Source organism: Pinus tabuliformis, chromosome J, assembly GCF_031772625.1.
Source record: "Pinus tabuliformis cultivar Carrire ecotype Pingquan chromosome J, CPIR1, whole genome shotgun sequence".
Lineage (NCBI taxonomy): Eukaryota > Viridiplantae > Streptophyta > Pinopsida > Pinales > Pinaceae > Pinus > Pinus tabuliformis.
The window spans coordinates 111,023,455-111,041,856 of record NC_142295.1 but is presented as its reverse complement, the minus strand read 5'-3'; the positions used below and the strand labels follow the sequence as shown (position 1 = coordinate 111,041,856).

General features: G+C 34.9%; 1 pseudogene; it reads right to left on the bottom strand.

Annotated features, from left to right (window-relative positions):
- Positions 1-2,792: 2,792 nt before the first annotated feature.
- On the bottom strand, positions 2,793-3,179 carry LOC149225782 (transcription factor E2FB pseudogene; annotated as a pseudogene).
- Positions 3,180-18,402: the final 15,223 nt, after the last annotated feature.

Genomic DNA, 18,402 nt, shown 5'->3' with positions numbered 1-18,402 from the left:
AACCACCAATCTCATGCTATGACCAATCTAGGACCACGGTCCAAAAAATTATTCTAGAAGATCCAAATTATGGCTCCTTTATTTAGTAGGGACATGCTCTAAAACCCTAGATACCTGGATTTGCTGAAAAATGCTAGGGGCTCAACCATTAAATGCACATGAACTTGTGTTGGGACCACTTCTTAAATGATTTCTCCAAAAAATTAGTAATCCAAGTCCCTTCTTAATGAGGACACTCTTGAACACTCAGATTCCTAGATATTAATCGTTCACTAACTCTAGGGCTAAGCCATCAAGCCCTCATGATCATGCTCCATAACCATGGTCTTAACTCATCGCTCCAAGTGCTAAACCATTAATCACCCATGACGATGTGATGTGACCTTGGTGTTGGGACTTAGAAATGTCATATTTTCATCCACCTTTTTCCTTACATTTCATCATCCCATTAACCTTTTATCATATCATTTTCATACATACATTTGGGTTTCACCTTCTTATTTTCCATTTTATTCATTTTTGTATTACAAGTGAATTTATGATTAAACATTAGAAAATATACATATTTTTATATATATCTCAAGAATATGTGAGTTTTGTGATGTGTAGGAAATATGTGAAGAATTAATATCTCCTCCACCATATTAAGGAGATAGTTATGCAAAGGAGAAAATCATGGAGGCATATCTTATCCTATTCCTAAGGAGAAAATCATGGAAGCATATCTTATCCTAAGGAGAAAATCATGGTTGGCATATCTTATCCAAGATATGTGAGAGATTTATTGAGAGATTTGTGGGATCATATTTTGTAATAATGGGAAAGCAGTCAAAAAATGCTTGAGAGATTTGTGGGATCATATTCTGGGAAAGTAGTGGATGATCATTATGAGTTTGTTACTCATCCCATTGTATAAATAGGAGTACAATCTCCTCCATTTGTAATCTTGAAGTTTTTGTAATCTGGAAGTTTTTGTAATCTTAATTTTGGAATAAAGGATCATACTCTAATTTTGCTTCTACATCTGAGTCTCCATTGAAGTGGTGTGCTTGTGGAGTTGTGGAGGCCCCCCATGGCCTCACTTGCATGCTTATTTGTTTATAATTTACTTTATGTTTTTGTTTGATTTCAGTTTTCAAGTTTTCTTAAATGTTTTAATATTGGAAGGATCTTATTTGAAGGTGTTCTTGTAAGAGAACCGTAAGATCTCAGACAATTACTAGATCTAGTTTTATTTCATTTCAGCTGTTAATTTCTTATTAGACGGTCTAATGTTGGAAGAGATCTTGTAGAAAGTATTCTTGTAAGAGAATCATAGATCTCAAACAATTGTTAGATCTAGGCTTGATTAGTTATTAGGAATCTTTCTAGATCTATATATTTTAGATAAGCACTTCTAAGTTTACCTTCCCGGGTTGACATTAAATTAAACTCTAATTTGCATCCGCATTTTAGACCACACATTTTGGCGCCGTTGCCGGGGAAGTGCAACTAGAAGGATTTAGTCTTTATTTTATGCATTTGTTTTTATGGACTAATTTGTGGAACTTGGTGACAGCAGGTTCGTAAAGGAGTTCAAAGTTTGGAGCATTCTTTTTTTTCATTTTCACACATAATTAATTTAAATTTAGTTTTCATTCTAAACCCCCCATTTCTCACTAATCCATCTACGGATGAGGGCTTTGACACTGTTGAACAGGTACTTCTTGGAGAGCAAGGACAATAACCTTGAGCCAACTCTAAGACAGGATTCTCACATACTTGCAAAACATAATGTAAAATTTTTAAATCTTGATGTGAGCATGTTCGAATTTTTAGTCCGTAGATGGCTTCACTGGAAGCATGCTTTTACTTAGAAAATAAAACATCTTTTAAGTTAATGTAGAATAGATTAGAAAAATAAAAATGAGATCTCATTAGAAGTCATTAGAAGTCGTTATCATTAGAAGTTTTTAGTTTTGTTTTCCAAAAATAAATCATCATGAATAAATTCAGTGGCACATCTTTGCATTTCTATGTCTTGTTTCTGTATCACGGGTGAGCCAGGAGCCTGATTATCGGAAAGATTATGTCTTCCGAGAGTCTAAATGCCCCCGTGACATTGCAGAAAGAGTGTAGATAATGCAAGGTTTTGTCGCAAATCTTAATTGTGTTTTATCCATCCACGCTAACCTGCATAAATAAAAAAAATCAAGAGATTAGTATGCTCTCTTCCCGCGCTTCGTGTGATCTGGAAGATCAGAAAATCTATTGATTTATTTCAAATAAACATACTCTTGCTGGAGAACTAATCTGCAAACCTGCATAAATAAAAAAATCAAGAGATTAGTATGCTCTCTTCCTGCGCTTCGTGCGATCTGGAAGATCAAAAAATCTATTGATTTATTTCAAATAAAAAAAAATACTTTTGTTGGAAAATTGATCTACATGAACGAAAAATCATCTTAATTTTTTTTTTAGATTTTTGTTTAAAAAGAAAAAAAAAAGAAAAAAAAAATTTGGTTGGTGATTGATTGACTGTCTGAGATGGTGCATTAATTTTAATTGTGAAACTGGGTAAATCAATCACAAAATTTGGATGTAAATCAACTTTTGTAATCACTAGTTGAAAGAGGCGCAATTCTTATTTTTAACTCTGGAATTATATATGAAAATCATTCCAAAGGGTTATTGAAATTCGATTTGAAGAAATCAATATTGAGTCTGGGTTTTACAAGAATTACTGATGTCTTAGGGATGCAGTAAACTAATCTCTGAATTTTGAAGATGTATTGAATTATAAGTTGCTGGAATCAATTCTTTTTTTTCAGAGGTTTCTCAATTAGTCCTATCACCTCAAGCACATTGGTTATGTCATATATTCTGCGCTTTTGGATTTCCAAAATATCTGCAGCCTTGTTAAGATCAAGAATACCATTATCAGCCTGCTTGACTAGACTAATAAACTTCTTTGTTAACAACCCAAGAGAGCTATCATAACGACAGCCGCTGATTGGAGTAGGAGCATTGCCCAAAGGAGAACCAATATTTGATCCAGAGGTTTGAGGACCAATCTTTGCATGCTTTGCAAGCTTATACCGATTATAACGCCTACCACCTGTGTTTGAAACAGTCGTATTTCCAGCACCTGTATCTGCCTCTACATATCCTTGCCCTGATAGCAATTCATTGGACTGCATCTCATGTTCCTTTGTTTCAGTCTTCCACTTCACAGGTTTTGAAACGCAACCCTTTAAAAACGTCAGTTTTGAAAAGAAGTTTGTGATCAAACCAGGGCAAATCTAGACAAACGAAGTTTGTGATCAAACCAGGGCAAATCTAGACAAACGAAGACATGGGTTTTTTCCATAATAGAACGAATTATATAACCCATAAACCGTTTTCTTAAATTCCTAACGGTCTAAGAGGAAATCGTGGTTCTTCAGGGCCCTATTTTGGTAACTGCGTGAATAAAAACGGTTTTTTACATCTGTCTTTTGAGGGCTCTGTCAGGTGGATAGGCTGATTGCCATTTGCTTTGTGCGTTGTTGCATGTCAAGTATCATATCTTTACAGCTGTGTAAATCCCCCTCAAGCCCTGCATGATCATCGAGCTCCGACTTCGGCGTTTTGAGAGCCACTTTACCACACTGCTTGGTTTTTGGTGTATTTGCAACGTACGTTCGATGCCCCAATTTCCTGAGGATGATGCACAACTATGCTTATTACTTCTGCCTATTATCAATAAAATGATTCATGTGATGTTGATGTTTCGAGACTGAATGCATAGCCTTTTGTTGACGGATATAATTTCATCCTCCATTGGCAAGGGTTGCGTTGGCGTTGTCCCTTTTTACCACGGCTCCTTTATATGGTCATGTTCAATGCTTCAGCGCAATCCTAATGCCTCCTTACACTCTCTATTACTCTCATTTAAAAGATGAATTTACTCGTCAAGTTGATAGTAGAGATGATGGTTAATTTTAGTCATGTTTGCGGTGATTCAAACCAGCGTGCCATTTTGACATTTCAGTGTTTACATTCCTTATACCAGCGTTTAAAGAACCTTTCATCATAGTATCATGCCATTGACCTTGCATGGATGCCAACAACAATCGCTGCTATAATGTCCAGACCACAAGTTCTCAGAGAATCACGACTACTGTATTAGTCTCATAAGATAAAAAGGCTTGGCTTGACTTCTTTTAGGGCATGGTTGTGTTTCCAATGAGTTGATCGTTATTGTTATGTTAGTATTGTTATCAATTTAAAAATAAAAAAATAATAATAAAAAATAAAAAATAAAAATAAAAATAAATAAAAATAAAAATAAAAATTTTGTTAGGTGTATTATAACAGTTATAGTTTTGAAAGGGTATGCGAAGGATATTGGCACAAAACAAAACTTTGGTGGCATGCAAATTGAGAGAATCATAAGAATTATAGGAATTGGTTGAAATTGCAAGAATTGGTACAAGTGCAAAATTAAAAAAAAAAAAAAAAAAAATCTCACAACATTCATGCAGGTTTGAAAATTAAAAAAATGAGATACTTGGAAACAAATTTTGAGGATCAAACATTTGGAGGATCTATAGATGATGATTATCTTGTTTCAATAGCTTCAAGTTGGCACTAAACTCATAACATATTTTTGTTGAATGCTTTTATACGACATACTAATATGCAGAACAACACAGATCTTTCTAATGCCAATCTTTTTGCCGAGCATATATCATCTGACACCAACATGGAGTATTACTTTTCATGGTTATTTTTTAAGAATGGATTGATTTTAATATCATGATTGAGTCAATTTAAACATTTTGATTGTCCTTAATTTGTTTTATTTGGTATGAAATTTTTGCGTAAGAATCATGAAGGAAATGGGCATTTCTTCTTGAACACACTTATGTTTTCTTTCTGCCAAGTTTTTTTACAGGTTACAGGATATTCAAGTGATCATAAGAAGATTACATTGTGACGACAATTGGTCTTCCAAAGACTACAATTCATGAAAAATTCTAAAGACAAATCCAACTCCACAACCATTACTTTGCACCTCCCTTTTTGAAGAAAATTTTGAATTCCACCAACTGTAAATCCATAAAGCATGATATTTCCAATTCCATTTTTCACAGCAAGAGTTCATCTTCATACACCATGCATTTCTTTACATCCATTTCCTTACATCTAGTTTTCCTTTTGAATAAAACTCATTCCCTTTCCATGATTACATTTCCTTGTTTTCCTCGCCACGCTGATCCACACTACTTGTCCGTGAGTTCTTTCCATTATAGTCCTACCAAATCTTTTTGTACAAACTCGCGTTGACTGATGTGGGATTCCTTAAGGCCCACCTTTCAACAAGTCTTGCCCCATCGACATCAGCACCTTATCTGGGAAATAGACTAGAGTTCCTTTTGAGTACCTAGAAGCTTGCATGCCTTAATGGCAAGTTCTCTCGCTGACGATCATGGGAATACATCAATGTCCCTTGATCTTCAGATCTTGCAAGTGGCTCGACCTCGACACATCCATTCGCACTTCGCAAGATGTACTCCGGTACCTTGGCACTCATTGACATCAATGGTGAGTTGTCTCGCATTGGTTAACGGCATACATCAATGGCCGGTAATCCAATGATTTCTATTCATGCTCGACATCGACACATTCATTCGCATGTTTAGAATTGTACCATCGGCTTTGTAGCGGGTGAAGACTATAAACTTTTTCGCGACTCCCTCAGCAGTTACAGTGACATCCATTCTGATCTATGAGAGTACCACAGTTCCACTTTCAGCATTTATCTTTTCCATGATTTAGCATCAGCAGTTGAGATTCCTTCATTTCCCAGCATTCAGTCACATTTTCTTGATCCAGCAGTAGCAGCTACATTCCTATTGCATACTTCATCATTCTTGGGTAAGTAGAGGTATGTTGCTTTCTAGCCTTTAATCATGCAATTCCTTATATGCTAACTTGAATATTTTGGAAAATTCCCTCACCATGCTACATTTCCTTTCATGAACCATGTCAAGTTGCATGAGGACATGCAACCAATTCAGTTGGGGGGGGAGAACTATATTCACTACATATTCACTTCCATGATTCCATTTCTTCACCATATCACTCCATTTACCATTCACCAACATTTATTTCCCAATGATACTTTGTTGCACTTTGCTGCGTATGCAATATTGGCATGCTTCATTAATATTACAAAATGGCTTTCTTATGCACATTGATAGCTTATGATTTCCAGTGAGTGTTTACATTATTGAAGAAAAGAGAACAGAAAATGAAATGAATGTTGTTAACACAAGGGCCAACATTCTTTGTATTCATGGTTGTCACACAAGAACCAACCATAAGAAAATGTAAGTTGTTACTCATGTACATTCTTTGTATTCATGGTTGTCACACAAGAACCAACCATAAGAAAATGTAAGTTGTTGCTCATGTATCCTGGAAACATTCATTATTAAAGACACCATCATGTAAAGCCAAAGTTGTTCAAGATGCCAAATGTTATTAAAGAGACCCATCCATGGTTGCATGAGGACATGCAACAAGTTCAGTTGGGGAGGATGTTGGGACTTAGAAATGTCATATTTTCATCCACCTTTTTCCTTACATTTCATCATCCCATTAACCTTTTATCATATCATTTTCATACATACATTTGGGTTTCACCTTCTTATTTTCCATTTTATTCATTTTTGTATTACAAGTGAATTTATGATTAAACATTAGAAAATATACATATTTTTATATATATATCTCAAGAATATGTGAGTTTTGTGATGTGTAGGAAATATGTGAAGAATTAATATCTCCCCCACCATATTAAGGAGATAGTTATACAAAGGAGAAAATCATGGAGGCATATCTTATCCTATTCCTAAGGAGAAAATCATGGAAGCATATCTTATCCTAAGGAGAAAATCATGGTTGGCATATCTTATCCAAGATATGTGAGAGATTTATTGAGAGATTTGTGGGATCATATTTTGTAATAATGGGAAAGCAGTCAAAAAATGCTTGAGAGATTTGTGGGATCATATTCTGGGAAAGTAGTGGATGATCATTATGAGTTTGTTACTCATCCCATTGTATAAATAGGAGTACAATCTCCTCCATTTGTAATCTTGAAGTTTTTGTAATCTGGAAGTTTTTGTAATCTTAATTTTGGAATAAAGGATCATACTCTAATTTTGCTTCTACATCTGAGTCTCCATTGAAGTGGTGTGCTTGTGGAGTTGTGGAGGGCCCCCATGGCCTCACTTGCATGCTTATTTGTTTATAATTTACTTTATGTTTTTATTTGATTTCAGTTTTCAAGTTTTCTTAAATGTTCTAATATTGGAAGGATCTTATTTGAAGGTGTTCTTGTAAGAGAACCGTAAGATCTCGGACAATTATTAGATCTAGTTTTATTTCATTTCAGCTGTTAATTTCTTATTAGACGGTCTAATGTTGGAAGAGATCTTGTAGAAAGTATTCTTGTAAGAGAATCATAGATCTCAAACAATTGTTAGATCTAGGCTTGATTAGTTATTAGGAATCTTTCTAGATCTATATATTTTAGATAAGCACTTCTAAGTTTACCTTCCCTTGCATCCACATTTTAGACCACACACTTGGTATTATACTTGGAACCTTGACTGACTAGAAGCTTAACCATCCATACCAGATACTAGAGACCTGTAATACTCCATTGTTAAGCATCTTGGTACTGGTAATATTACTAAACTAGTAGACAGATCATTAGTTGATGGATTCTATAATTGACAATATTTTCATTATACTAGACCACTACACACCAAGAATATCTAACATACTGGACCATTGTATACCAAAGATATCTAACATTTCTATTTGTTTAGGTACACTAGTATCCCAGTATAGGGCCCACAAGGGCTAAGTCATTGGCTCTTTTATGATATGGCCCACAACATTAAATTTTTGACATTTCAGCCAAAAAAAAATACACAAGAAAACCTTATCGAACCTAGTCTTGGCATGTGTCTCAAGACCTTTGGGGTCTACCACGTCAATCCGCTATGGAATAATCATTGTCTTCCATGTGGTCCTTCTACCATGGCATTTATCACATGTCACCCTCTAATATTACCACATGTCACTTTCCAAGGCCTTGTTGTCTGGCCAAAAATTCCATTTTTTCTTGCCACATGTCATTCATTGTTGTTTCCATGCAATTACATCAACCACCTGTCATTCACATGATTCCATGTCATATATCTACCATGTCACACTAGGTATCAACCTTCTCTTTTCATCAATTATACTATATACTATAGTTCTCGGTACCCCAGTATCACCTCTTCTTGTACCAATATTCTTTAACGCATTAAACCTTTCCAATAGCTAGTAATCATATTTTAATTAACATAATCAAGATTTAATAGCACTGCTCCAACTGTTTCATCACTTAAGCATTCATCGAGTACCTGGTATCCCATTATGCAATATAATGTTCAATGTGAGCACATTGTGGAAAAACAAAATTTAATTCCATTAGCCTTCTCATCCCTCTACTGCTTGATCTTGGGAAGATATCTACCTAAGATTCCTTATGCATGCACTTCCTTAGAAATCAATGACACTATAGAGTAGCACATTAATTCCTTTGATAATCAATAACAACACATTTCCAACAAGGACCTACACAATACTTCCTTTGACATCAATGACAATACTGTAGTTGACATCAATGAAAACATATGTGCAAAAATCTTTAAATGGAATGCAATTGCCACTAGACCAAAGCCCACAGGTAGTAGTCAATGAATACATTTCCATATTTAAGGATCTGCGAGAGATGGTTAGTCCATGCCAATTTACACCACGGAGTGTTGACTTGTTTCTAGTAAGAATATATGCCTCCCCTAGCATGAGCTAGATGTGTATCAAACTTGTGAACTATGCTCTGATACCACTTTAAATTGATTGTGATTATCGTCAAACCAAAACCCATAGGTAGTATTCAATGAATGCATCACCAAATTTAAGGATGCGCGAGATATGATTATTCCATGTCATAATACATCAAGGAGTGCTAAATTATTTCATGCAACAAAGATACCTTACTTGAGAGTGGAATCATGTGTTAAGTTAGCATCAAGATATTATGGACCCTTCTAGATATTGGAGAGAGTGGGACCAGTAGCGTACCGAAATTCCTTGCCTCCCACAGTGAAGGCACATGATATGTTTCATATCTCATTTCTTAAAAGATATAATTTCATTCATATTATTTTGATAATGGTGGAACCTAATGGGAAATTCTAGAAAATCACAATGCATACTAGATAGGAGGAATACCATGCTCCATAACCAGGCCATTCAGCATGTCAAGGTGCAATGGAAGCACTTTATGCCAAATTAAGTAACATGGAAGTTGGAGTATACCATGAAAAATGTATACCCGTTTTTGTTTCTGAATAAACTTTATTTTTTTGAATAGTCAAACACTAATGATGATGTTACTTTAAAGGGGAGGGTAATGTGATATCCTTTTTTTATCCTTGAGCTTTGTAATTTATTCAAAAGGATGATACTGCTGAATGGCCATCATTGATACCATATGAAATTTTTTTGATGAAAATATTATACTAATTAAATTATAAAAATAAAATGCTAAAGTTAAAGAGGAGGAAAATCCTATATGAATCCTAATGTTTAAAAGGGTAGATTTCTTAAGGAAGCTTACAAGAGAGATTGGGAAGATTGATATCTTTCTTGAAATCAATATTTCTAAAACTTGGTGTTCTAGCTGATCTACTTAAATGCCAAATAGTTATGGGAGAGATGGTGGAGGAGGCACTAGATTGCTTCTATTATGGGCTACATACCATATGGAAGAGTGTTGGTTGAATCAACAACCCAAGAACAGGACCCTGAAGCTCTCATCCTTAAAGAAGTGCTCATGAGGAGCAAAAGAGGCATTGCATTCTTTTTTACTGATGGGATATCAAAGTCAAAGAAGGAGACTTGAACCATTAGTGTGAACCTAAATCCATTAGGATAAAGTTATCTATGAACCTTTATTTCAAATATGGACTACATAGTCCATGCTTGAATTGAATTTAGTTAAGGGAACAAGTGAGAAAGCTCTTAGCTTGAGTCGGGTATATTGAAACAAACTCGACTATTTTGTTATTTTATGCATGTGAAGCACTGAAAGAAAGATAATTGTTGAGGGACCATAGCAAGTAGTGAAAGGATTTCCTTTTTTTGTGTAGGCCCCTAGTGGCCATATATTTTTAGTGTGATATGTCCATATATTCATGCAATGTCCATAGTGTTGTATCCTACATGGTCAAGCAAAATACATTGGGCATAGAGTGTCTCTAAAAGAATGGATTGATTTGTACTTAATCCTTAATTATATGAATTTTTCATTTTAGGTTATAGGTCCTAATGGAGGCTTCATTAGGGGCATTTTAAAATCTAAAATGGACCTCATTGGGAGGGGAAAATCCCCCCGGCCCCCATCCCCCTAGATGACTTGTAAGCCTTTATGGCTCCCTCATATAGATAACTAGAGGTAAAATATAGTGGTCCATGAGGAGTCCATCATGATACTATTTCAAAGGAATCTCATCCATTCTAAAGTGTTCGTTAATTATTTGGAAAAAAAATCATTTTAATGAGATGAAAAAGATCTCCGTACAATGGAATGTATTATATCATCTCTACAAAAATTTCACAATGGTGTAATATTTGAGGAAGGGACATTATAGGAACTAGATACATTGGAGAAGGGAAAGAAAAGTTTACTAGCATGGAAATAGGGAAGATGTCAAATTAAAAGTAAAGTCACATGTTAAAAAGAAGGTGATAACAATAGCAATTTCTTCCATAGATAATCTATGGCCTAAAAATCAATAAACGTGATATGAAAAATCATGGATAGGATGGATCATATTTTGATAACGTTATCTTAATCACATAAAGCCCCTAAGGAAAATATTAGTGACATCATGGGCATAACTACATTCTTTGATGGATTGGTGAATGAGTTACAAAATGAGGCCAATTTTAGATTTCCCTTCACAATGAAGGATCTTCACAAAACCTTACCATCCTTTCAAGGAATAAAATATCATATACCTTATGTTTGGACGATTTAGTTCTTCTTGAGGTTTTATGACATTATACTACAATATCTCTTGACTATAGTGGAAGAATATAAATATTTATGTAAAATCCATGCTCATTTCAAATCCACCTTTATTTCTAACATTCCCAAGGACGGGAACCCACTTGAATCTAATAATTACCATATTGTATCTCTCTACACTTACATTTATAAAGTAATATCTAAGGTTATAGTAGCACATCTCAACCCTATTTTACCTAATCACATATCCTTTAAATAGTTCAACTTCTTAGATAGTTAATGCATCAATGATTTTGTTGGTGGTATTAAAGAAGATATTGACATACCACAAAGACCAAAACTAGACCCAGTTTATGTTAAAAATTAACCTCTACAAATATTTTCACCATGCTAATTGGATCTATATCAGAGTCATCCTCAAATGGGTGGGTTTCATAGCTCCTTTAATTAATTAGGTTGAGGATTGTGACTAGTGGCTTGCATATGTTGTTTTAGCCAATGAATCAACACTGTTTTTGTTCCACCCCACCCATGGTATATGAAAAGGTTGTATCCTCTCACCCTTATTTTTCTTATCATTGGTGAAGCTCCAAGTTCACAGATAACACATGAACACCTACCCGGAAATCTAAAAGGTGTCAAGATCACAATATACCTCCATATCACACATATCATTTGTGTAGATGGTATCCTTATTTTTTGAAATGGTGCCATCCAATAAGAAAAGTGTTGGGATAAAATGCTAATATTAGTTTGTCTTCCATTAGCTTGGAAATCAATCCAAGAAAAATCCCCATCCACTTCTACCATGTTATAAAATAAATTTCACATATGATTCAAATATTCCTCCCATTCTCCATTTGTCCTCTAAAGGAATTCATCTAATACTTAGAATTTAAACTAAAGTGACTACAAGTTCCTAAAATACTTCTGGTAATATGACAAGCTAAATAAAATATTAGCCCTTTGGTTTAATTTTTGGATCTCTATGTTACGTAAGTTGGCTCTTATAGAGATTGTGCTAGAAGAAATTCCCACGTATTAGTTACCCCAAATTTCATTCCTAAGATGAAATTGACTAAAAATAAGGAAATTATGCCTACATTTATATGGTTCAAGAATAACAAAATCATAAGAATCATCTCTCACCCAAAGCAATTGATGGTTGGGGCTTGAAAGACTTACAAGTTTGCTCCACAACTTTGAAAGCTAAGGGTATTTGAGAATTAATTATTACAAAATCAGGTATATGGTAGCAATGTTCATTTCAAAATTATATTAAAATTATTTATATTATAAAGTGGATTAGGTCACATCTGAAACAACTTCTGACATCATTGGTATTTATCTTACTTGGGATCTAGAGGATAAACATGGGATCCTTATTAGGAGGGATGCAATGGTAGGTATTGTTGAAGGTAATACGTTTCTAGATGAGTTGCTAGAAAGGTTGAGCCAAAACAAAATCCATGTAGGATTTATGTTTATGATTCATTATCGAGGGTCAATGGCACATGAGTTGGAATATAGTGGGATGTTGGTTCTTTTCATCAAGAGGAAAATATTTGGGCATGATACAAAAACAAAAAATTGTTGTACCAAATGCTATCACTCTCACAAAGAATAGGAATAGCTTATGTTAAGAACTCAGAGGAAGGGTGTTACAAGGTTAAGTTTGGATAAAAATTCTCAAATATATAAGCAAGTAATGAGAGTAATAATCCATGGTGGAGGAGGGGAGTACAGAAAATAGGTTCCCCACCAAAGAGAAAAACTTTCTCATGGCTAGCTCTACATGATAGTATCTTAACTTGGAATAACCTTATTCAAAAAGGAAAGAAAGACCCTAAACGTTTTTATTTGTGCAAGAAAGAGTCAAATTAGTGCACCACATCCTACTAATTTTTCATTTCACTTGAAAAGTTTGGAGTGATACAAAAACCAAGGGTAGATGTCCTCCATAGGATGATGATACACTCCAAGATACATGTTGTTGTAATCTAGAAGAAAGTATGCATTGGTTTCCAGTACGAAGGAACAATAAGTAAACTACATAATCATATGCAATATATGGAAGAGAGAAGAGACATAAAGTAGTGGAGATCCAACAAATCAACACTTTATATTATATACCCTAACCAACCAATCAAGATTAGTACATAGAGTCGAGTATAAGTATATATATATATATATATATATATATATATATATATATATATATATATATATATATATATATATATATATATATATATATATATATATATATATATATATATATATATATATATATATATATATATATATATATATATATATATATATATATATAGATTGAATGGATATTTATGGTAGTTTAACCATCTGAACCAACTTGATCAGACTGAATTGATATGTTGATTCGATTAGGGAGTCCTCCAAATTGAAATATAATGTTTTTTGTCGATTTGACTGGGATAGTCGATTGAGTTGACTATCCCCTCCAACATCTTCGCCACCCTAAATGCCTTATTCATCCTAAATAAGGGGGATATTTGGAGACTTACAAAATTTGAGAAAATTAATAAATAGGATACAAGTACGAGTATAAAGAGAAGAAGAGAAGAATTGTTGGCTAGCAAAGAATCAGTTTGTGGTTGATGGCAACAATTGTGGTTATAGTTTCTTGCAAGCTGGATGGTCAGCTAATGTTGCTTTTGCTACACTGGAAGAACCTAAGATATGAAATCCTCTTCTCCATTTCATCCCCGACGACCAATTCAACCCTTCCAATTCAATCTCCTATATTTCAGAGTGTTTCTCAGGCATTGAGTTACATTTCGATGTGATTGGTTCAAATAAGTTAAACTTTGACCGAGGCGAGGTTCATTCTGTGAATCATGCTTGGGTAGGTGCTTCTCCAAAATTATTTTGATAGATGATTGGTGCAAGTGAATAAAAGTGCTAGTTGAATATCAACCAATATTTTATAGATTGTTAAGCTTGCATCTCCAAAGTTTTCAAGTCTACCAAGTATTTCACTTTGTCATCCAGTGAGATTTTTTGGGTCAATCATTAGTCGAGCATGCCTTGCTACTCTACCTATTGGATTCTATCATGAATACTCTGTAACTTATCAGTTGCATTGCTTCTTCCATTTGTTCCTTCTTTCCTTCCCTAAGCCATTGTCTTACCTCCTGAATCAATTGTATCTCTAACTTATTTTCTAGTGTAATTTGATTTTCTAATGTAATCCTTAGCCTAATTTCAAAAATTGTATGTGCCGTTATGATATGTCATGAAAAATCATCTGTTGTGCCCACAATCAACTACATGTAGTTGACAGATATGTCATCCAACTGGTTAAGAATTGTGCCAAGTGTGGAAACCTTGTCTAGTGCTTTTTCTATGTTTTGATTATCCTTCATAAATTCTTCGTGTTCCTACTGAATAATACATGATAGTTCTTGTTTTCCTTATTTCTTTTCTTGTTGTTCCAACTAGGCAACTTGTTCATTCATTTGCATTGTGGTCAAGACCAATTGTTGAATAGAAATAAGTGGATCATCAATGGCCTAGTAGGTATGTATAAATTATTTTTTCTGCTATCTAAGTCATATAGTTCGACCATGTCTCCTATTCTTGTTGCTTCCTTTGCTTTAGCTTATCACCTGCATTGGCTTTCATTTTCCATCTCTTTGTGGCTTCTTTTTTTGTATACTTGAAATAATAAAATACAATTTTATCAGATGCATAAGTAAGATCATATGTTATGGAAGTCAATTTATCCTTTGACATTCCAAATCTTGATGTGTGGGTTGATCAGTCAACCATGGTCAGTTTTGTAAGTGGTACTTTTTATTGATTTTGTGGTGTTCCAAGTGTGTCTGTTGTTGACGGTTCAATATTTACTATTTACCCATGTCCAAGTCAGTTGGCTCAACACGTTTTGATGATATTTCATGAACTTCATCTTGTTGACCACTCATTATCTTCTATCCACCATTCAACCCTGTAAGTTGGTGTAGAAGGGGCAGGAGGTGAGTCAGTTGTGAGGTAGATGTTGGGTACTTTCTCTTTCATTTTGTTTCCTTTGCTCGACTAACCTTGGTTTTTTTTTATGGAGGTGTTCCCTTCTTGGCGCTTAACTGCACTAGTGTTGACTATTAATATACTTCTTTGTTTTTTTCTACAAACATATTCTATTTGATCGTTTCAATAAAAATATCATTGGCAAGTAAAATATTTGGTGTTATAGATGATCCCAAAAACTCTTACGACTTTCTTGGTCTTTTGGTCGTCTTACACTTTGTTGATGTCTAGTCCAACACCTATTTTGTTAGAGCCATTGTTGTAGATTTGGATAATTAATATTGATATTAATTAAAACTTATTGCTAATATATTCCTACTCCTTGTTTCTTGACTTCACCTGATCTATCGAATTTTTTACTTGTCAGTTTACTTGAGGGTTTCGGCAATGGGCCCAAAAAGTCAACTTTGAAGTGTTTCATGTACATTATTGCTTCCCATTCTTCTTCTTGTTCCCCATAAATTAGTGGTAGATAGAGTTTTGTCTAGGGTTCCCAAGTAGTTGGTCGAATCAAGAAGATTTTTTTGGTTTGTCGACATAGCTCATCGAATATATGTTCAATATATGGTTGGTGGGGAATTTTCTGAGGGTCAACATCACTAGATTCGACGTACCAGACATTCATCATGAAAGGCCTAGTTGAATATGAAACTTGCTAGGAATCATGCGTCAAATATATTGGGAAACTCTCCATCTTGACACAAGTTTTAGATTGAACATCTAGCTTCTAAATATCTCCTATGGGGAAACTGAATTATGGGTTCGTGACCAATTGTGTGCAAAATTTTTGTAATTCTTCATCACTGGATAGAATTTTTTGTAAATACTACCTCGCTAATTAGGGGGGCCTATTTCATGGCTAACAAAATTAATATGGATGGGAAACAAATGATCTTACCAAAATTTTGACACTACTGACAATTAGCTTTTACCATGTCGATAACATATTCTACCCAGTTATATTGTCATGTCTTTATAATATGGATGATAGATTCCAACATGTTTAGTTTGACGTTGGATGCCTATCCAGCTGGAGTAAGACAAAGAGAGATAATAATACATGTCCATTTTACCTACGGATCCCATACTTGGCTAAAAATTATGCCTTTGGAATTATTAGTCTTCGTTCCTCTTGCGAACTCTCTAATCCAAGTGGTCGAGTTGCTATCCTTAGTATCTTATCTCTGGTCTGTGGTAATCTGATGATGTTATAGATGGTCATTGGTGTGATATTAGAGGTTTTTCCATCAACAAGGTACCATCATGGCACCGACTGATTATGAATTTCGTAACTTCTTCTTTCAAGCCTTGAAAATTTGCAACTAAGGGTACGCCTAGATAATCTTGAATGCTATCTTGGTGCAACATTTGCACATTTGTAGTCCATTTCTTATCTACTACTCCTCACTTATTAAATGATTCAAAATGTTTTTCCCACAATGGCTCATGCACCTTTTCTTGTTTAATATCTTGGAGCTCAAGCTCCAACTCCGTATCCATAGCTTGGTTAAACAAAGCTTTATTTCTTAGCTCCATCATGATCTCTTCATATTGGAAGTGGACTCTGTTCCTCACCATCTTGAAATCCTCCTGAAATTCTTGTCCTTTAAGGAACACGAGCAACTTTGATTAAAAGATCATTAGGCTAAGAAAGTTTGGGAGCTCTATTAATTCAAATGCAACACTTAGTGAAAATTCAGGAGAGATCGGGGGTGAAACTGGTCACTCTCTCAGTTTTATGGTTGAGGAAATAAATGTCTCATGAATTTCATCTGTGTCCTACCATTGAGTATGTCTCATCTCATTAATATCCAATATTTCCATACCTCTTGGCACATGCGACATGGGTGACCACATTATTTTTCGAGATTTGGTGGATGAATCATTTTTTTAAATGTCGAATCATTAGAAGATTCTAATTATGATGTGATGTCTCGATCAACTCTAATATTGTGGTCGGAGGAAGTTGTTGGACCAAATTGACTTCCAACTTGTGGTCGATCTTCTCACCTCTTGGTTGAGTCGACCTCTTTCCTAAATTGAACTTTGAATCTAATTCATCAACCTTTTCTTCTTCTCTGATGATGTCATTGTCAACTTCTATTTTCTTGCAATTTAGTATTTAGAAACTTTCTTAAATATTGTCCTCACTCCATTTCTTTGTGACACTTGTTCATATGCTTGGGAGTCTTCTTTATTAATAATATTCATCTACTGGCATGATTATTATTCTACTAAATTTGCAACTATTGTTGATAATATTATGTATTCTATTACTTGTAATGATTGAAATTAAGCAAAAAAAAATATAATACATTTAGTCAGTTAGCTAGTCTGCCACAATGTGGTTTTCAAACTAACCCATGTTCCTGGTGCCTTAGGGAAGTTTTCACAAGTCGCATGCAGACACTCCCAAGTGATATATCTTTTGAGTCAAGCACCATTTATGAGTCATTCAAATATGTGCCCTTGAAGTTTTTAATATGAATAGCTCTAGAAGAATGTATATATTCTTCGACCGCAAAGGGGCCAAGCCATGCAATTTCTAGTTTCCTTGGCTTCTCCTTGACTCAATTGTTGTATAATAATGTGTTGGGCTTGGAATCCCCCCAAGACATGTTTTTGGGCTTAAAGCCCAAGTTTTGACCAAGTCTTCTGTAAAAGCTCCGCGAATTGTAGGCGCAAAGTGCGAAGTCATAATAGAGTCACAGGGTTGTCCGCCCTAGTTTTGTAATGTAATGTTGGCTGGATAGGCCTGCCCATGGTCTGTGGACCATGGGATTGTATAAATAAGAGTGAGGCTCTAAGTGTAGAAGATAACTAATAAGGAAGAACTAAGAGGGAATGAGAATTCTAAGTGATTGAGTCCAGGTGTAAAATGTGTCTCTGGGTCGTAGAGTAGGAGAAGGCTCTGCAACTGTGTGCATAGAGGCCTAGTAGTCTGCAGTTCAGTGCGCGATAAGGCTCTGCAACTGTGTGCGCAGAGGCCTAGGAGAAGGCTCTGCAACTGTGTGCATATAGGCCTAGTAGTCCGCAATTCAGTGCGCGATAAGGCTCTGCAACTGTGTGCGCAGAGGCCTAGTAGTTCGCAGTTGAGTGCGCGGACCCCTGCAGCTAAGTGCACAGGGAAGGTCGAGTCTGTAACTGAACGGAAAATCAATAAAGAGAAGTTTTCACCATATTTATGTGTATCTTTTCCTGCTTTA